This window comes from Peromyscus leucopus, chromosome X, assembly GCF_004664715.2.
Source record: "Peromyscus leucopus breed LL Stock chromosome X, UCI_PerLeu_2.1, whole genome shotgun sequence".
Taxonomy (NCBI): Eukaryota; Metazoa; Chordata; class Mammalia; order Rodentia; family Cricetidae; genus Peromyscus; species Peromyscus leucopus.
In genome coordinates, this window is record NC_051083.1 from 94,176,709 (window position 1) to 94,190,108 (window position 13,400).

General features: G+C 42.8%; 1 protein-coding gene across 2 annotated transcripts in view; it reads left to right on the forward strand.

Annotated features, from left to right (window-relative positions):
* The window catches only part of Vsig1 (V-set and immunoglobulin domain containing 1), a 168,819-nt gene that overhangs the window by 610 nt on the left and 154,809 nt on the right, over window positions 1-13,400 (forward strand). For both annotated transcript variants that reach the window (XM_037198914.1, XM_037198915.1), the window contains exon 2: window positions 3,853-3,919. The gene's annotated coding sequence lies outside the window, so the exon portion shown is untranslated. The remainder of the gene's footprint in view (window positions 1-3,852; window positions 3,920-13,400) is intronic.

The following is a 13,400-nucleotide window of genomic DNA, read 5'->3' on the forward strand; positions in this document are numbered from 1 at the left end:
GGCAAACCCCACATCCTACTATCAGCTGCAGAGGGAGGTTTGTACAAGTAAGCAGTTTAACAGAAGCTAAGTTCTGTTAGTTGGAGTATCTTGGCCTCGGGTCCTAGAACAGAGATGGTGATTTTCCACAGTATTCTCCATCAAGGAGATCAAAGTCCCATTAAACCTGATATGGCTTCAGCAACAGTACAAGATGGAGGGACCTCTGCACTCTTTTGCCCTGTCACGGAGCTTGTGTGTGTAACGTGGTGCATGGAGAAGCAAGTGTATGTTTTACACAGCTGCAGACTTGGGATTGTGTGCCCGGTGACTTGGTGTGATCAAAACCGCAGAAGGGTGTGTAGAGGAATGTGGTATTATAGTGGAGCTTGTGTGGGCGTGTCTGTCCTTTTGCACGTGGAGAGTGCTTGCACGCCTGCGAGCCTGAGTGCGAGCCTGGTGCCTGGGCTCTAGGTGCGCATGTGTGGGCATGCAGGAGTTGGGGCGTAGTCTGTGTAACTCTTCTGAGCAGCTTTTGCTACCTGCTGGAGGACATGGTTCTTACCCACGGGTTTCCCCCTCCCTCCCAAACAGGGTTTCTCTGTGCAGTTTTTGGTGCCTGTCCTGGAGCGTGCTCTTTAGACCAGGCTGGCCTCGAACTCACAGAGATCCACCTGCCTCTGCCTCCTGAGTGCTGGGATTAAAGGCATGCGCCACCGCTGGCTGGCACCTACAGTTTTTTGTTTGTTTTCTTTCCTCAGTTGGGCAGAAGAGTGACAAGGGCCTGTTGTAAACCTGAGGAAATTATTCACCACCCCCACCAAATGCCTACAGTTTGCATATGAGCGTAGAGTTCATGCAGTGGCTATTCCGAGTTCCCTGGTTGTAATTTAGACAGGAGAGGGACAGACCCAAATATGTTACTTTATTTGCTGTTGTAGTCTCTTGATTGTGTGAGGGATGAAATGGAGCAGGTGACTCAGCTGTTATTTAGTCATTATTTGGGACTGTCCTTAACTTGATACAGCTTTGAGGGGTAGGTGTTATGATATTACATGTGCTGGCGGGTGTGGCGGGTAGAGCCAAGGTGCCCCATGGTAGGTGAGAGACAGAGATGCCATGCAGACAGTGCTCAGTGAACAGTTTTATTTGGTGGGGGGAAGAGAGGGGAAAAGAGAGAGAAGGGTGAGGGGTTCCAGAGGTGCATTCCTCCTGGGAGGAAAGCGGAAGAGAGGAGAAGAGAGGGAAATGGGAGGAGTTTTCCCTTAAAATAGGCTTTTATTCCAGGGCATAGGGTGGCCCCAAGGGCAGGATTAGAATATTAACAGTAGGTATACTGCTTCTGTGAGACAGAGTGCTCTCAGAACGAGAAGCCTGTGAAAAAAGACGCCCCCCCCCCATAAGCTTACAGGAGGAAGCCTCTGGACTACAAGTACAGAATTTCACTGTACACCACACCTGCAGATGCCGCCTCTCCCCTAGTCTATCCTGGGATATCATTAGTGTTGGGGAGTATTGTTCAGCTGCTTGGCAGGTGTGTAGGTAGTGTGGGGAGTATGAATCCAAGGTTGAAACTTTATTGGATCCATGATTAGGAGGCCCACTAACTTGGGTTCTGACCCCATCTTTACCACTGAGTAACAGAGTGTGAACCTAAGCAGTCTCCTTAATGTTCCTGTGCTTCACTTTCTACACTTACAAAGTTGAATAAGAGTTCACAGAGTGATCAGAAGAGTAAATGAGACTATAATAAACTACTAAGCACATGGGAAGCCTTTAATAAATAGCACCATATCTACAACTATGCATGTATGTATAGAATGCCCCTCTATATCCTAGCAGAATTGATTCCAGGAATCTTCATTTATACAAAAGGAAATTCTTGGAATCTCAAGTCCCTTACATCAAGTCTTTTTAAACTTCTAGTAGGGGAGGGCAGGCGAGTAAGCAGTTAAGAGCACTTGTTGCTCTTGCAGAGGACACAGATTTGATTCCCAGCCCCCACACGGTGCTTCACAACTGCCTGTAAACTACAGTTCCAGGGCATCTCATCCACTCTTCTGATCTCTGCAGGCACTGGGTGTGCATGTGGTGCACAGATATATATACAAGTAAAACATTCATACACCTAACATAAAACAAGTAAATCTAAAAAAAAAAAATGAAGACTCAAAATCCCTTTTCCCACTTTTGACACATTTTTGCCCAAGGAAATTTGATGATACTCCAGGTATATAGGTATATACATAGATATACATTGCAAAACATTTCTGGATAATTCTAAAGAAATTTATTGTATGAGAATTCTTTGGTATGCATATAATTTTTTCATCCATTAAAGACAAAAGAAAATCAGCATACTAAGTAGATGGATGTGCTTTATTTTTACAGACAGAACTAAATCATGGTATTGTAAGATATAGAACATCTTCTATAGTTTTCAGAGATGAATGATAGCTTTAATTTTATGATTGTCAATACTGAGATCTCTGCTTTATATAAATGTGTAGCACAAAACAATGCAGATATATTTAGGGCTTTTCCAGAGACTCTTGGAAATTCTGTCCTAGTTCTAAGTCAAAAATCACTTGGATTTTTTTGGAAATTCACGTCAGCAACTCAAAGAGAAACTTAAAAACGGAACATCCTAATATAATACAAACCAAAAGTATTCAATATATGCTGAAGAATGACTGTAGGAGGATATTAAAAGTCTTTTTTCTTAATTAAAACATTATGTCTCTACAGGAGCACAAAACTGTACTGTAAAGTACTACAAGCCCTGATATATAGCAGTCTACAATCTGAGCTGAGGTGTTTCAGGTAGCATTTGCTACTGCTCATGATAGCATGCTTGGTGCAAGTACACATGTGTGTTTAGAGCCAAGTCTGCAGTGAAATTTCATGATGGGGAACATTGCCAGAAGCACCTTGGATTCATTAAGCATTTAATTTTGAATTAAATTTTGGTCATTGTGCATCTAGAAATCTCATATTTGTCACCAAATTTTTTTTTTGGTGATCTCCACAATCAGTTGGCATTGCTTTAGCTTAAGATGCTATGTCTTGGAGAATATGGTTCAGAAACCTCCTTGAATATTTAAGTCTTATAAAATTTAACTTAAGTTATAATCTATGCACATACCCACAATATATATATATATTTTTTGTTTTTTGAAACAAGGTCTTTATAGCCTTGGCTTCCCTAGAGCTCACTATGTAGACCAGGCTGGCATCAAACTCACAGAGATCTGCTTGCCTCTGTCTCCTAAGTGTTGAGATTTAAGGATGTGGGCCACCATGCCTGGCCCTGAAATATACTGAAATCACCTCTAGTTATATGTGGTACAATATAAAGCTGTGGTTCTCAACCTTTCTAATGCTGCAATCCTTTAATAGAAATTCTTCATGTTGCGGTGACCCTCAACCAGTAAATTATTTTCATTTCGCTTCGTAACTGTAATTTTGCTACTGTCATGAACTGTAATGTAATTATCTGATAAGCAGGATATCTGAAAGGCAGCCCTTGTGAAAGGGTCATTTGACCCCCAAAGGGGTTGGAACCCACAGGTTGAGAACCACTGATATAAAGGCTGTATAAATAGTTGTTATATTGCATTGTTTAGGTAATAATAACAAGGAAATGTCTATACTTATTCAGTCCATTGTTTTCTCAATTATTTTTGATTCCCAATAGCTGAATGTACAGATGTGGAACCCAACATAAGGGCTATTGCAAATACATCTACATATGTATATGTGTTTATAACATACAGATATATAAAATGTATAATTATATGTATACATCTAATGGTATTAAACATTTTCTTCTGATAGAAGATATTAAGCTGATTTCTTTTTGGTTTCTTTTAGGCATATCATGTTGTGCTACCCTTGTCCAAAGCCCACTGAGTCCATCTTGTGAAGTCATACACTGGAAGTAAGTGGGACTTTGTTTTGAATTACAGTCTTCAGGTCCACCATCAAGTTACCTGGATTGCTCCATTGGCCTCCAAGCCTTTGTAATTGCCTTCTTCCCTCTCCTTCCTTCCCTGATCACCCCTGTCCCCCCACTCTCTCACTTGTGTGATCCTGTACACAATCCTTTCCCTTGCCAGCACTCCTAATACTGAGAAGGCTGAGGCAGGAGGATAATGATTTTGAGGCCAGGCTATACTATACAGTGAGATCTTCTCTCAAAATAATCCCTTTCCTTATTTGATAAAGGGAGCAAGGGTGGTATATATTTCACATGGGTTTGTGAGGAATAGCAGAGATACATATAGGTAAAGTCACCCAGAGTAGGTACACCATAAGTGGTAGATTAAAAAATGGTAAATAGCTAGGTATGGTGGTGCATGCCTTTAATCCCAGCACTTATGAGGCAGAGGCAGGTGGACCTCTGAGTTCAAGGCCAGCCTGGTCTATATAGCAAGTCCTAGGACAGCCAGAGCTACATAAAGGGACCTGTCTCAGAAAAGCAAAAATATATGGTCAATATGACTGAGGTTGTAGCTCAGTGGTAGAGCCCATGCTTAACATTTGTGATGCTCTAGGTTTGATCCCCAGCACTGAACATTCACAGAAAAAAGAATAAAAACAGTGCTCTGTGACACATGCCTGTAATCCTAGCACTCAGGAAGCTGAGGCAGGAGAATAAGTTCTTGGCCAGCTAGGACTATATAGCAAAATCTTACCTCAAGAAAGACCAGACTACCCCCTATTCCTCCTTAAAGATGGCAATGACATATTTATTAGTCAGGGCTCTTTTTTTTTTCTTTTTGGTTTTTCGAGACAGGGTTTCTCTGTGTAGCTTTGTGCCTTTCCTGGAACTCACTCTGTAGCCTAGGCTGGCCTCAAACTCACAGAGATCCGCCTGCCTCTGCCTCCAGAGTGCTGGGATTAAAGGCATGCACCACTCTGCGCAGCTTAGTCAGAGTTCTTTAGAGGAACAGAACCAATGGGATGAATATAAATATGAATATATATATATATATGTATATATGTATATATATATATATATATATATATATAATATATATATATATATATATATATATATATCTTCAGTCAGCTTATGTTAAAATAGTAACAACAGCTGCATCACCCAAGAGGCTGGGGACCTGGTAGTTGCTCTGTCCTTGATGCTAGCTGTCTGAGAATTTGGAGTTGTCCCACAGTAGCTGTCTCTCCTTGAGGGTGCTGACAACCTGGTAGTCCTCAGTCTGCCAGGCACTAAAAACCTGGAAAATTTCTGGAGATCCACTGGTCCTTAGTCCATGATAGAGTCTTAGTTAGGATTTCTAGTGCTGTGATGAAACACCACACCCAAAAGCAGCATTGGGAGGAAAGGTGTTATTTTGCTTAAACTTCCATATCACAGGAAGTCAGGGCAGGAACTCAGACAAAGCAGGATCCCTGAGGCAGGAGCTGATGCCGAGGTCATGGAGGAGGGCTGCTTACTGTCTTGCTTACATGGCTTGCTCAGCCTGCTTTCTTATAGCACCCAGAGCCATTAACTAAGTAGTAGCATTGGCCACCATGAGCTGAGCCCTCCCATATGAACCATCAATCATGAAAAATATCCCACAGACCTGCCTACAGCCTGATTTTATGGAGGCATTTTCTCAGTTGAGGTTCCTTCTTTTCAGGTGATTCTAGCTTGTGTCAAGTTGACATAAAACTAGCTGGTACACCTTGAAATTCTGGATTTCTTATCAGGGAAGGAATCAGCAGCAGCAATAGGGTAAATTAACTTGGTGTCGAAAGGGAAAGACATCAATCTGCCATCTGTCATACCTGTTTTCTCTGGGCTGCTACCAGGAGTGGCCTCCTGCAGTCAACCTGGGTCTTCCCACATCAGCCAAGGCAGTCAGGACACTTCTTCAGGTGACACTTCCTACTGAGGTGATTCTAATTTGTGACAAGTTGACATTGAAACCAACCCTAATACCTAGCAATCACTGTATTACTCTGCTCTAGTTGCTACCAAGGACTGACACGTGAAGTGGCCTGTGGTTAGAGACTGTTAGAATCGTAAGGCCAGCTCTCCTGCCTGTCACAGGGGGCAAGGGGTGAGGGTCATATTTCCCTTACCTTGCTACCCCATGGCATAAGAGGGAAGGGGCAGGGACAGCTCTCCTGCTCTCATTCCCATAGGCTTGACTCACTTGTGCCCATGCCGTCAGAGTCAGCTCTATTGTGCTGCCAGGTGAGGGTCAGGGCTTGTGGTAGGGGCAGTGCCAATTTTCTCACTCTCATGACTTCAGGGCTGGCTCTCCCACCTGCCAAAGGCAGTAAAGGGACGAGGAGGGGGATGTCATCTCTCTGTCTCCCACTCCACTATATGGCAGATGAAGGGTGGAGCCAGACCTCCTACGAGGGGCACTGGATAATCTGCATCTCTGTGCTGCAGTTGGTGCAGGGCAGGGCCAGTTCTCCTTAGTGCAGCGACCAGTGAGGGGTGGGGCCAACTCTGTGTAGCCCTATCCTCACTGCTTTTGGTGCTAATAGGAGCCAGGAACGTCAACACAGGCAGTACAGACTGTGGCTGTGGCAGGTCCACGGACCCAGACATGGCCTCTGGCAGCAGCCCAGGCCTGGATGACACCATGCCCAGCCTGGCTGGCAGCATAGGCTACTCAAATCTGTATAGTCCCAGCAGAGGCCTTAGAGACTAACCTGGCCCTAGGTGGCTGGCCAGGCCCTTGATGTCTTTGTGGCCCTTAGTGGCACTATGGGCCATGGACATCAATACAAGCCTCCAGCTGTGGTTGGACAATAGGCCCAGACATGTTCCTTGACAGCAGCCGGGCTCGGATGTCACCATGCCCCTGGTTGGTAGTGCAGGTCACTCAGATCTTCATGTACCCATTGGCAGCTTGGCCCCTGTACCCTGAAATGGCCCCAGGTGTGGGCCTAGACCCCAGGCATCCAAAGGGCCTTCGATGGCAACAGGCATCTCAGACATCAGTGTAGACTCTGGCTACATCAGGGCCACTGAGTAAAAACGTTTCTATAGATGCTTATAATGGGAACTGACTCCGTCTAGAGTGTCAGAGACATCCTTCAAGAAGTGATAATGACAAAAGTCCAATAATATATGTGTATTAAAATACAATGAAATGCATTGTGTGTTAATAAAACAAAATTCATTAAAAAAGATACTCAGAGATGTTGCTGGAGGGCTTCTCTCCAGGTTCCCCAAGCCCTGCAGACCCACCATCCACTTATAAAATAATCATTCAGACGCTTATATCACTTATAAACTGTATGGCCGTGGCAGGCTTCTTGCTAACTGTTCTTTTATCTTAAATTAACCCATTTTTATAAATCTATACCTTGCCACGTGGCTGGTGGCTTACCAGCGTCTTTACATGCTAATTGTCCTGGCGGTGGCTGCAATGTCTCCCCGCCTCAGTCTTCCTCTCTCCTTGTCCCACCTACTTCCTGCCTGGCCACCTACTTCCTGTCTGGTCACTGGCCATCAGTGTTTTATTTATATAGAACGATATCCACAGCACAGAGAGAAGTGAATTGAATGCAGAATTGTGATAGATGGAGGTGGATCATGAGTAGATAGAAGTGTTCCAGGTCATGGAAATAAACCTGTACACAGACCTGAAGCTAGATATATAGTGGATTTGAGGAATCAGATGTCTCATAGGAGTAGAGCATTTGAAGTACTGCTGTAGCCATATAAGAGTAATGTGACTAAGGGCTAGGTGGTGAGGGATTTGGGCTCTATTGTAGTAACAGTTAGAAATGTTCCTATTTAAGGGTTATGATTAGGTGAGTAACATGATCCATCTTTTCTGTATTTGAATGTTGCTTATGTGTATGAATTTAAAAGAAATTTATGTGTATGTGTGTGCTCGTGTGCACGCACACATGAAGCATGATTTGCCTGTAGAGGTCTGTTGCTGGAGGGCTTCTCTCCAGGTTCCCCAAGCCCCGCAGTCCCACAATCCACATATAAAATAATCACTCAGATGCTTATATTACTTATAAACTGTATGGCTGTGGCAGGCTTCTTGCTAACTGTTCTTTTATCTTAAATTAACCCATTTCTATAAATCTATACCTTGCCATGTGGCTGGTGGCTTACCGGCGTCTTTACATGCTGCTTCTCCTGGAGGTGGCTGCAGTGTCTCCCTCCTCAGCCTTCTGCTTCCCAGAATTCTCCTCTCTCCTTGTCCCACCTACTTCCTGCCTGGCAACCTACTTCCTGCCTGGTCACTGGCCATCAGTGTTTTATTTATATAGAGCAATATCCACAGCAGAGGTCAAAGGACTACTTTTAGGTGTCAGTTACCTCCTTCTACCTTGGTTACTGAGGATTAAACACAGGTCATCAGACTCAAACAGCAAATATTCATTATACAGAATGAGTAGGTTATATTTAAGCATATGTATTATATATATGTATATATATGTACGTGTGTGTGTGTGTGTGTGTGTGTGTGTGTGTATGTATGTGTGTATACATGGGCACACATAACAGTAAAAAGAGGCCATGAATTTAAGAGAGCGAGGAGGAATATATAGGAGGGTTTGGAGGGAGAAAAGGGAAGAGAAAAATGTATTTATAATCTAAAACAAACAACAACAAAACATGCAGCCATTTTGCTGGCCCTGTTTGTGTTTCTGAGATGTGGTCTCATTTAACTCAGGATAGTCTCGATCTTCTCTTTTGTCTCTGCCTCCTAAGTTCTGGGATTATGGGCATATTTCACCAAGCCTTGCTTTGTCTGTTTCTTTAAGTATGTAAAAGTATCTAGTCATTATAAAAAAATACATCCCAAAAATAGATTAAATTGTACAAGTCCAGCTTGTACATTAGCATATATTTATCCATATATGTACACACTCAACATGCATATCTAAAAAATGTATGCAAACATATAAGCACAACTAATATGATACCACTGTATAACAAAAAAGTGGATAGTCATCATATTTCCACTTCCATGTGTAGAGATCATTATTATTATTATTATTTTTTTGATTTTTCGAGACAGGGTTTCTCTGTGTAGTTTTGCGCCTTTCCTGGGACTCACTTGGTAGCCCAGGCTGGCCTCGAACTCAGAGAGATCCGCCTGCCTCTGCCTCCTGAGTGCTGGGATTAAAGGCGTGTGCCACCACCGCCCGGCTGGGAGATCATTATTTTTTAAAATATCTTTTTATTATTTTTTTGAGAACCTCCTACAATGTAGAGATCATGTCTTTTTTTGTGAGACAGGGTCTTCCCATGTAAAAATTATCTGTCCCCTATTTGATAAGCCCATACACTTCCTGTAGGAAAGAGGATTATGTTGAACTCTTTTAGTTGCCACTTTTCCAGATGAGGAGTCAGTGTCCTATTCTACACTGACAGATTCTTAAATGGTGACTCTTTCTGGACAGGATGCATTCTCATTTATTTATTTATTTATTTATTTATTTATTTATTTATTATTTATTTTTACATAGTGGCCACCGTTTCCCTCCCTCCTCTCCTCCCAGTACTTTTCCCCCACCAATCCCACCCCCCAATCCACTCCTCCTCCATTTCTGTTCATGTCTCCCATGGATATCAACAAAACATGGCATATCAAGTTTTCAGGAAGACTAAGCACGTCCCTGCTGTGGGATGATCTGTATGTCCTGTGGGAGCCCTTCTTGGGTTCTTTGTGGCGTTACCCAGCAGGTCCGTATAGAGGATGATTAGGACCATGGGCCTGAGTGCAGGTGTTTGAGATGGTCTGCACTTGGCTGTGCTGGGGGATGGTCTGTATGTCAAGTTGTTCTGATTGGTCAATAAATAAAACCTGATTGGCTGTGGCTAGGCAGGAAGGATAGGCAGGACTAACAGAGAGGAGAAATAAAAGGACAGGAAGGCAGAAGGACTGGCTGCAGCCGCCGCCATGACCAGCAGCATGTGAAGACGCTGATAAGCCACCAGCCACGTGGCGAGGTATAGATTTGTAGAAATGCGTTACTTTAAGATATAAGAATAGTTAAGAAGAAGCCTGCCACGGCCATACAGTTTGTAAGCAATATAAGTCTCTGTGTTTACTTGGTTGGGTCTGAGCGGCTGTGGGACTGGTGGGAGACAGAGATTTGTCCTGACTGTGGGCAAGGCAGAAAAACTCAAGCAACACGTCCCTGTGTATTAAGTCTGGGCAAAGTGACCCAGTATGAGGAATAGGTTCCCAAAAAGTAGTAAAAGAGTCAGAGTCAGCCCCTGATTCCGTTGTTAGGAGTCCCACAAGAACACCAAGCTACACAACTGTCACATATATGCAGAGTGCCCAGGTCAGTCCCATGCAGGCTCCCTGGTTGTCAGTTCAGTCTCTGTGAGCTGCTAGGAGCCCAGGTTAGTTGATTCTGTGGTTTTTCTTGTGGAGTCTCTGACCCCTCTGGCTCCTACAGTCCTTTCTCCCCCTCTTCTGAAGGATTCCTGAGCTCTGCCTAGTGTTTGGCTGTGGGTTTACATCTATTTCTATCAGTTGCTAGATGAAGCCTCTGTTATGACAATTGGCCAGGCACCAATCCATGAGTATAGCAGAGTATCATTAGGCATTACATTGATATTTTTTTCCCACCAGTCATGCTAGAGATTGAAGGAGTGGCCACCTCCTACAACCTATACCAGGAGAGTAAGCCCACCTCTGATACTACCTGGAGCACCAGGACCCACAGGCTAGATGGCTCAGAGACCTAGCATGCATTCTTGTAAATATACCATAATATTTGTGTGACTACTATTTTATTTAGCATATTCTATTTCTGTGTTTGTACATGTGATTGCCTATAACACGATTCTTACTCTGAGGAAAAACTACTTCACTAGGGGGCATTTGGAAATGTCTGGAGGTGCTTTTCATTTTCACAGTTAATTGAATATGTGTTTATCTATATGGACCATTTTATTAGTATTTAGCAGAAAGGATCAAGGAATGACGAGAACCGGCCTATCCAAATTGCCAGATGTTGCCAGATGTGGTAGCACATGCTTTTAATCCTAGCACTTGGAAGACAGAGGCAGGTGGATTTCTGTGAATTGGAGCCCAGCCTTATCTATGTGGTGAGTTGCAGGCTATCTAGGGCTACATACTAAGACCTTGTCTAAAATGCTTGCATGCGCGCGCGCGCGCGCACACACACACACACACACACACACACACACCACCCCCCCACACACATACACACACACACACACACACACACACACACACACACCAAGAAACAAAAAAATTCAACAAAAAACAAAAAAAACCCCAAATTGCCAGCTATTAAAAATATTTTCTTGTGCTTATCCAATCTTCATAGCAATGTTCTATACTTGTATATTTAGGTTCATAAGAGAGGTGAGCCTGTTAGCTAATCTCCTTATATTTGTCAGTTTGGGTATCTAGATTATACTAGTCTTACTCTGTGTGCTCTAGTTGCCCACATTTCTTGTTGCTATAGAAATTTGTATATGACATTTTACCATTTTATAAATTAACTGCTCAGAGGGACATGGTGTAGTATATGTAATTTGTCTTCTTGGACCTTTAGTACAGAGATTCCATATGCTCCTGTGGATCTGGTGAAATACATATTATTTCCTATCCTGGAATTTTGGCCATTCCACAGCCTTTATTCTAGTGTAGATTAGAAACTAGCTATAAATGCTTCCTACACAACTACCCAGAGGTATCTTGACTTTAATTCAATCTGTGGCATATGTTTTGAATCAGAATTATTTCATTGTAAGTAGCAGAAATTGATTTTGATAATGCAAGCAAAAGCCAGACTACATGGAAGCACACTGGAGTTGTTCAAATTCAGAATGATGATACTTAAAAAACAAGGCCTTCAGAAATCAAGAACCCATTCAGGAGGCAGAGTCAGGCAGATCTCTGAGTTTGAGGCCAGCCTACAGTGGTCTGTAGGACAAGTTCCAGGACAACCAGGTCTAAACAGAGAAACCCTGTTTTGGAAAAAAAAAAGTCAGGAACCAGAGAGTTTTAGGCATTTGGAAGTGGGGTGGGCAGAACCTCTGTCTCTAGTATCTTCAATCAGGATTAAAAATTTAAGGATGGAGCTGGGCAGTAGTGGCATACACCTTTAATCCCAGCACTCAGGAGAAAGAGGCAGGCAGGCAGATCTCTGTGAGTTCCAGGCCAGCCAGGGCTACTCAGAAAAACCCTGTCTCCAAAAAAAAAAAAAAAAAGGATGATATGTTGAAGAGGTGGCCAAGAAGCAGTTAAGGGACTGCTCCCTGAGGTTGATTCCCCGTCCCTACATGGCAACTTACAGCTGTCTGTGAGTCCAGTTCCAGGAGGATATCTAACGCCCTTTTCTGGACCCTGTATGTACCAGGCATGCATGCATAGGCATAACACTTATACACACAATATATATATATATATATATATATATATATATATATATATATATATATATATATATAAAATTTAAGTATGGAATACTCATTCCAAGGACTGTTTGAGATTCCTTGTTAGTATAAAAGGTCAGTGAAAAATTGCTAAGGAATAAATGAATAGCAACTAAAGGAAGTATAAACATCTGTGAATGGAAATCTTGAGTAAGCCTTTAAATATGTACGTCAGGATCTTAGAAAGGGTTGGACTGGGATTAAAGAATAAAGAGCCATAAGCATAACTGAATTAACGGACGTAATTTAGACTTCTTTGGAAGAAAGTAAGAGATGATGTCTCTCTCCAGCAGGTACGTACTGCTTTTGCAGTAATTTGAGGGTTGATCCTGTCTCAAGTAGGAATTAGACAGACCTGGAGACTGGAAAAGAACTTGAACCTAACCAGCTAGGTAACTGCTGGAAACATCCCATTTCCTAGGAATGAAATTGTTATGTGTAAGTTTTAATGGGATGTAGCCTCTTTTTGCCAACGTTATAATAAATACCATACTTTCTTCTCTAAAGTTTATCATTTGTGTTGTACCTGTCCCATGCTATGTGTTTCATGAGTACCATTTTATTTACTCTGCACAACAAATTAATTATGTAGATATTATTTTTTAGAGGCAGGGTTTCTCTGTGTAACAGTCCTGGCTGTCCTGGAACTCGCTTTGTAGACCAGGCTGGCCTCAAACTCACAGAGATCTGCCTGCCTCTGCCTCCCAAGTGCTGGAATTAGAGACATAGGCCACTATGCCTGGCTATTATTTTATATATGTGTTCCCAGAGTCTTTTTTTTTTTTTTTCTAGACAGGGTTTCTCTGTGTAGCTTTGTGCCTTTCCTGGAACTCACTTGGTAGTCCAGGCTGGCCTCAAACTCACAGAGCTCCACCTGGCTCTGTCTCCTGAGTGCTGGGATTAAAGATGTGCACCACCACTGCCCGGCTCCTGGAGTCTTGAGAGAGTTTAATTTACTCAAGGTGTTAGTACTTGAAAGAGTTCAAATAGGACT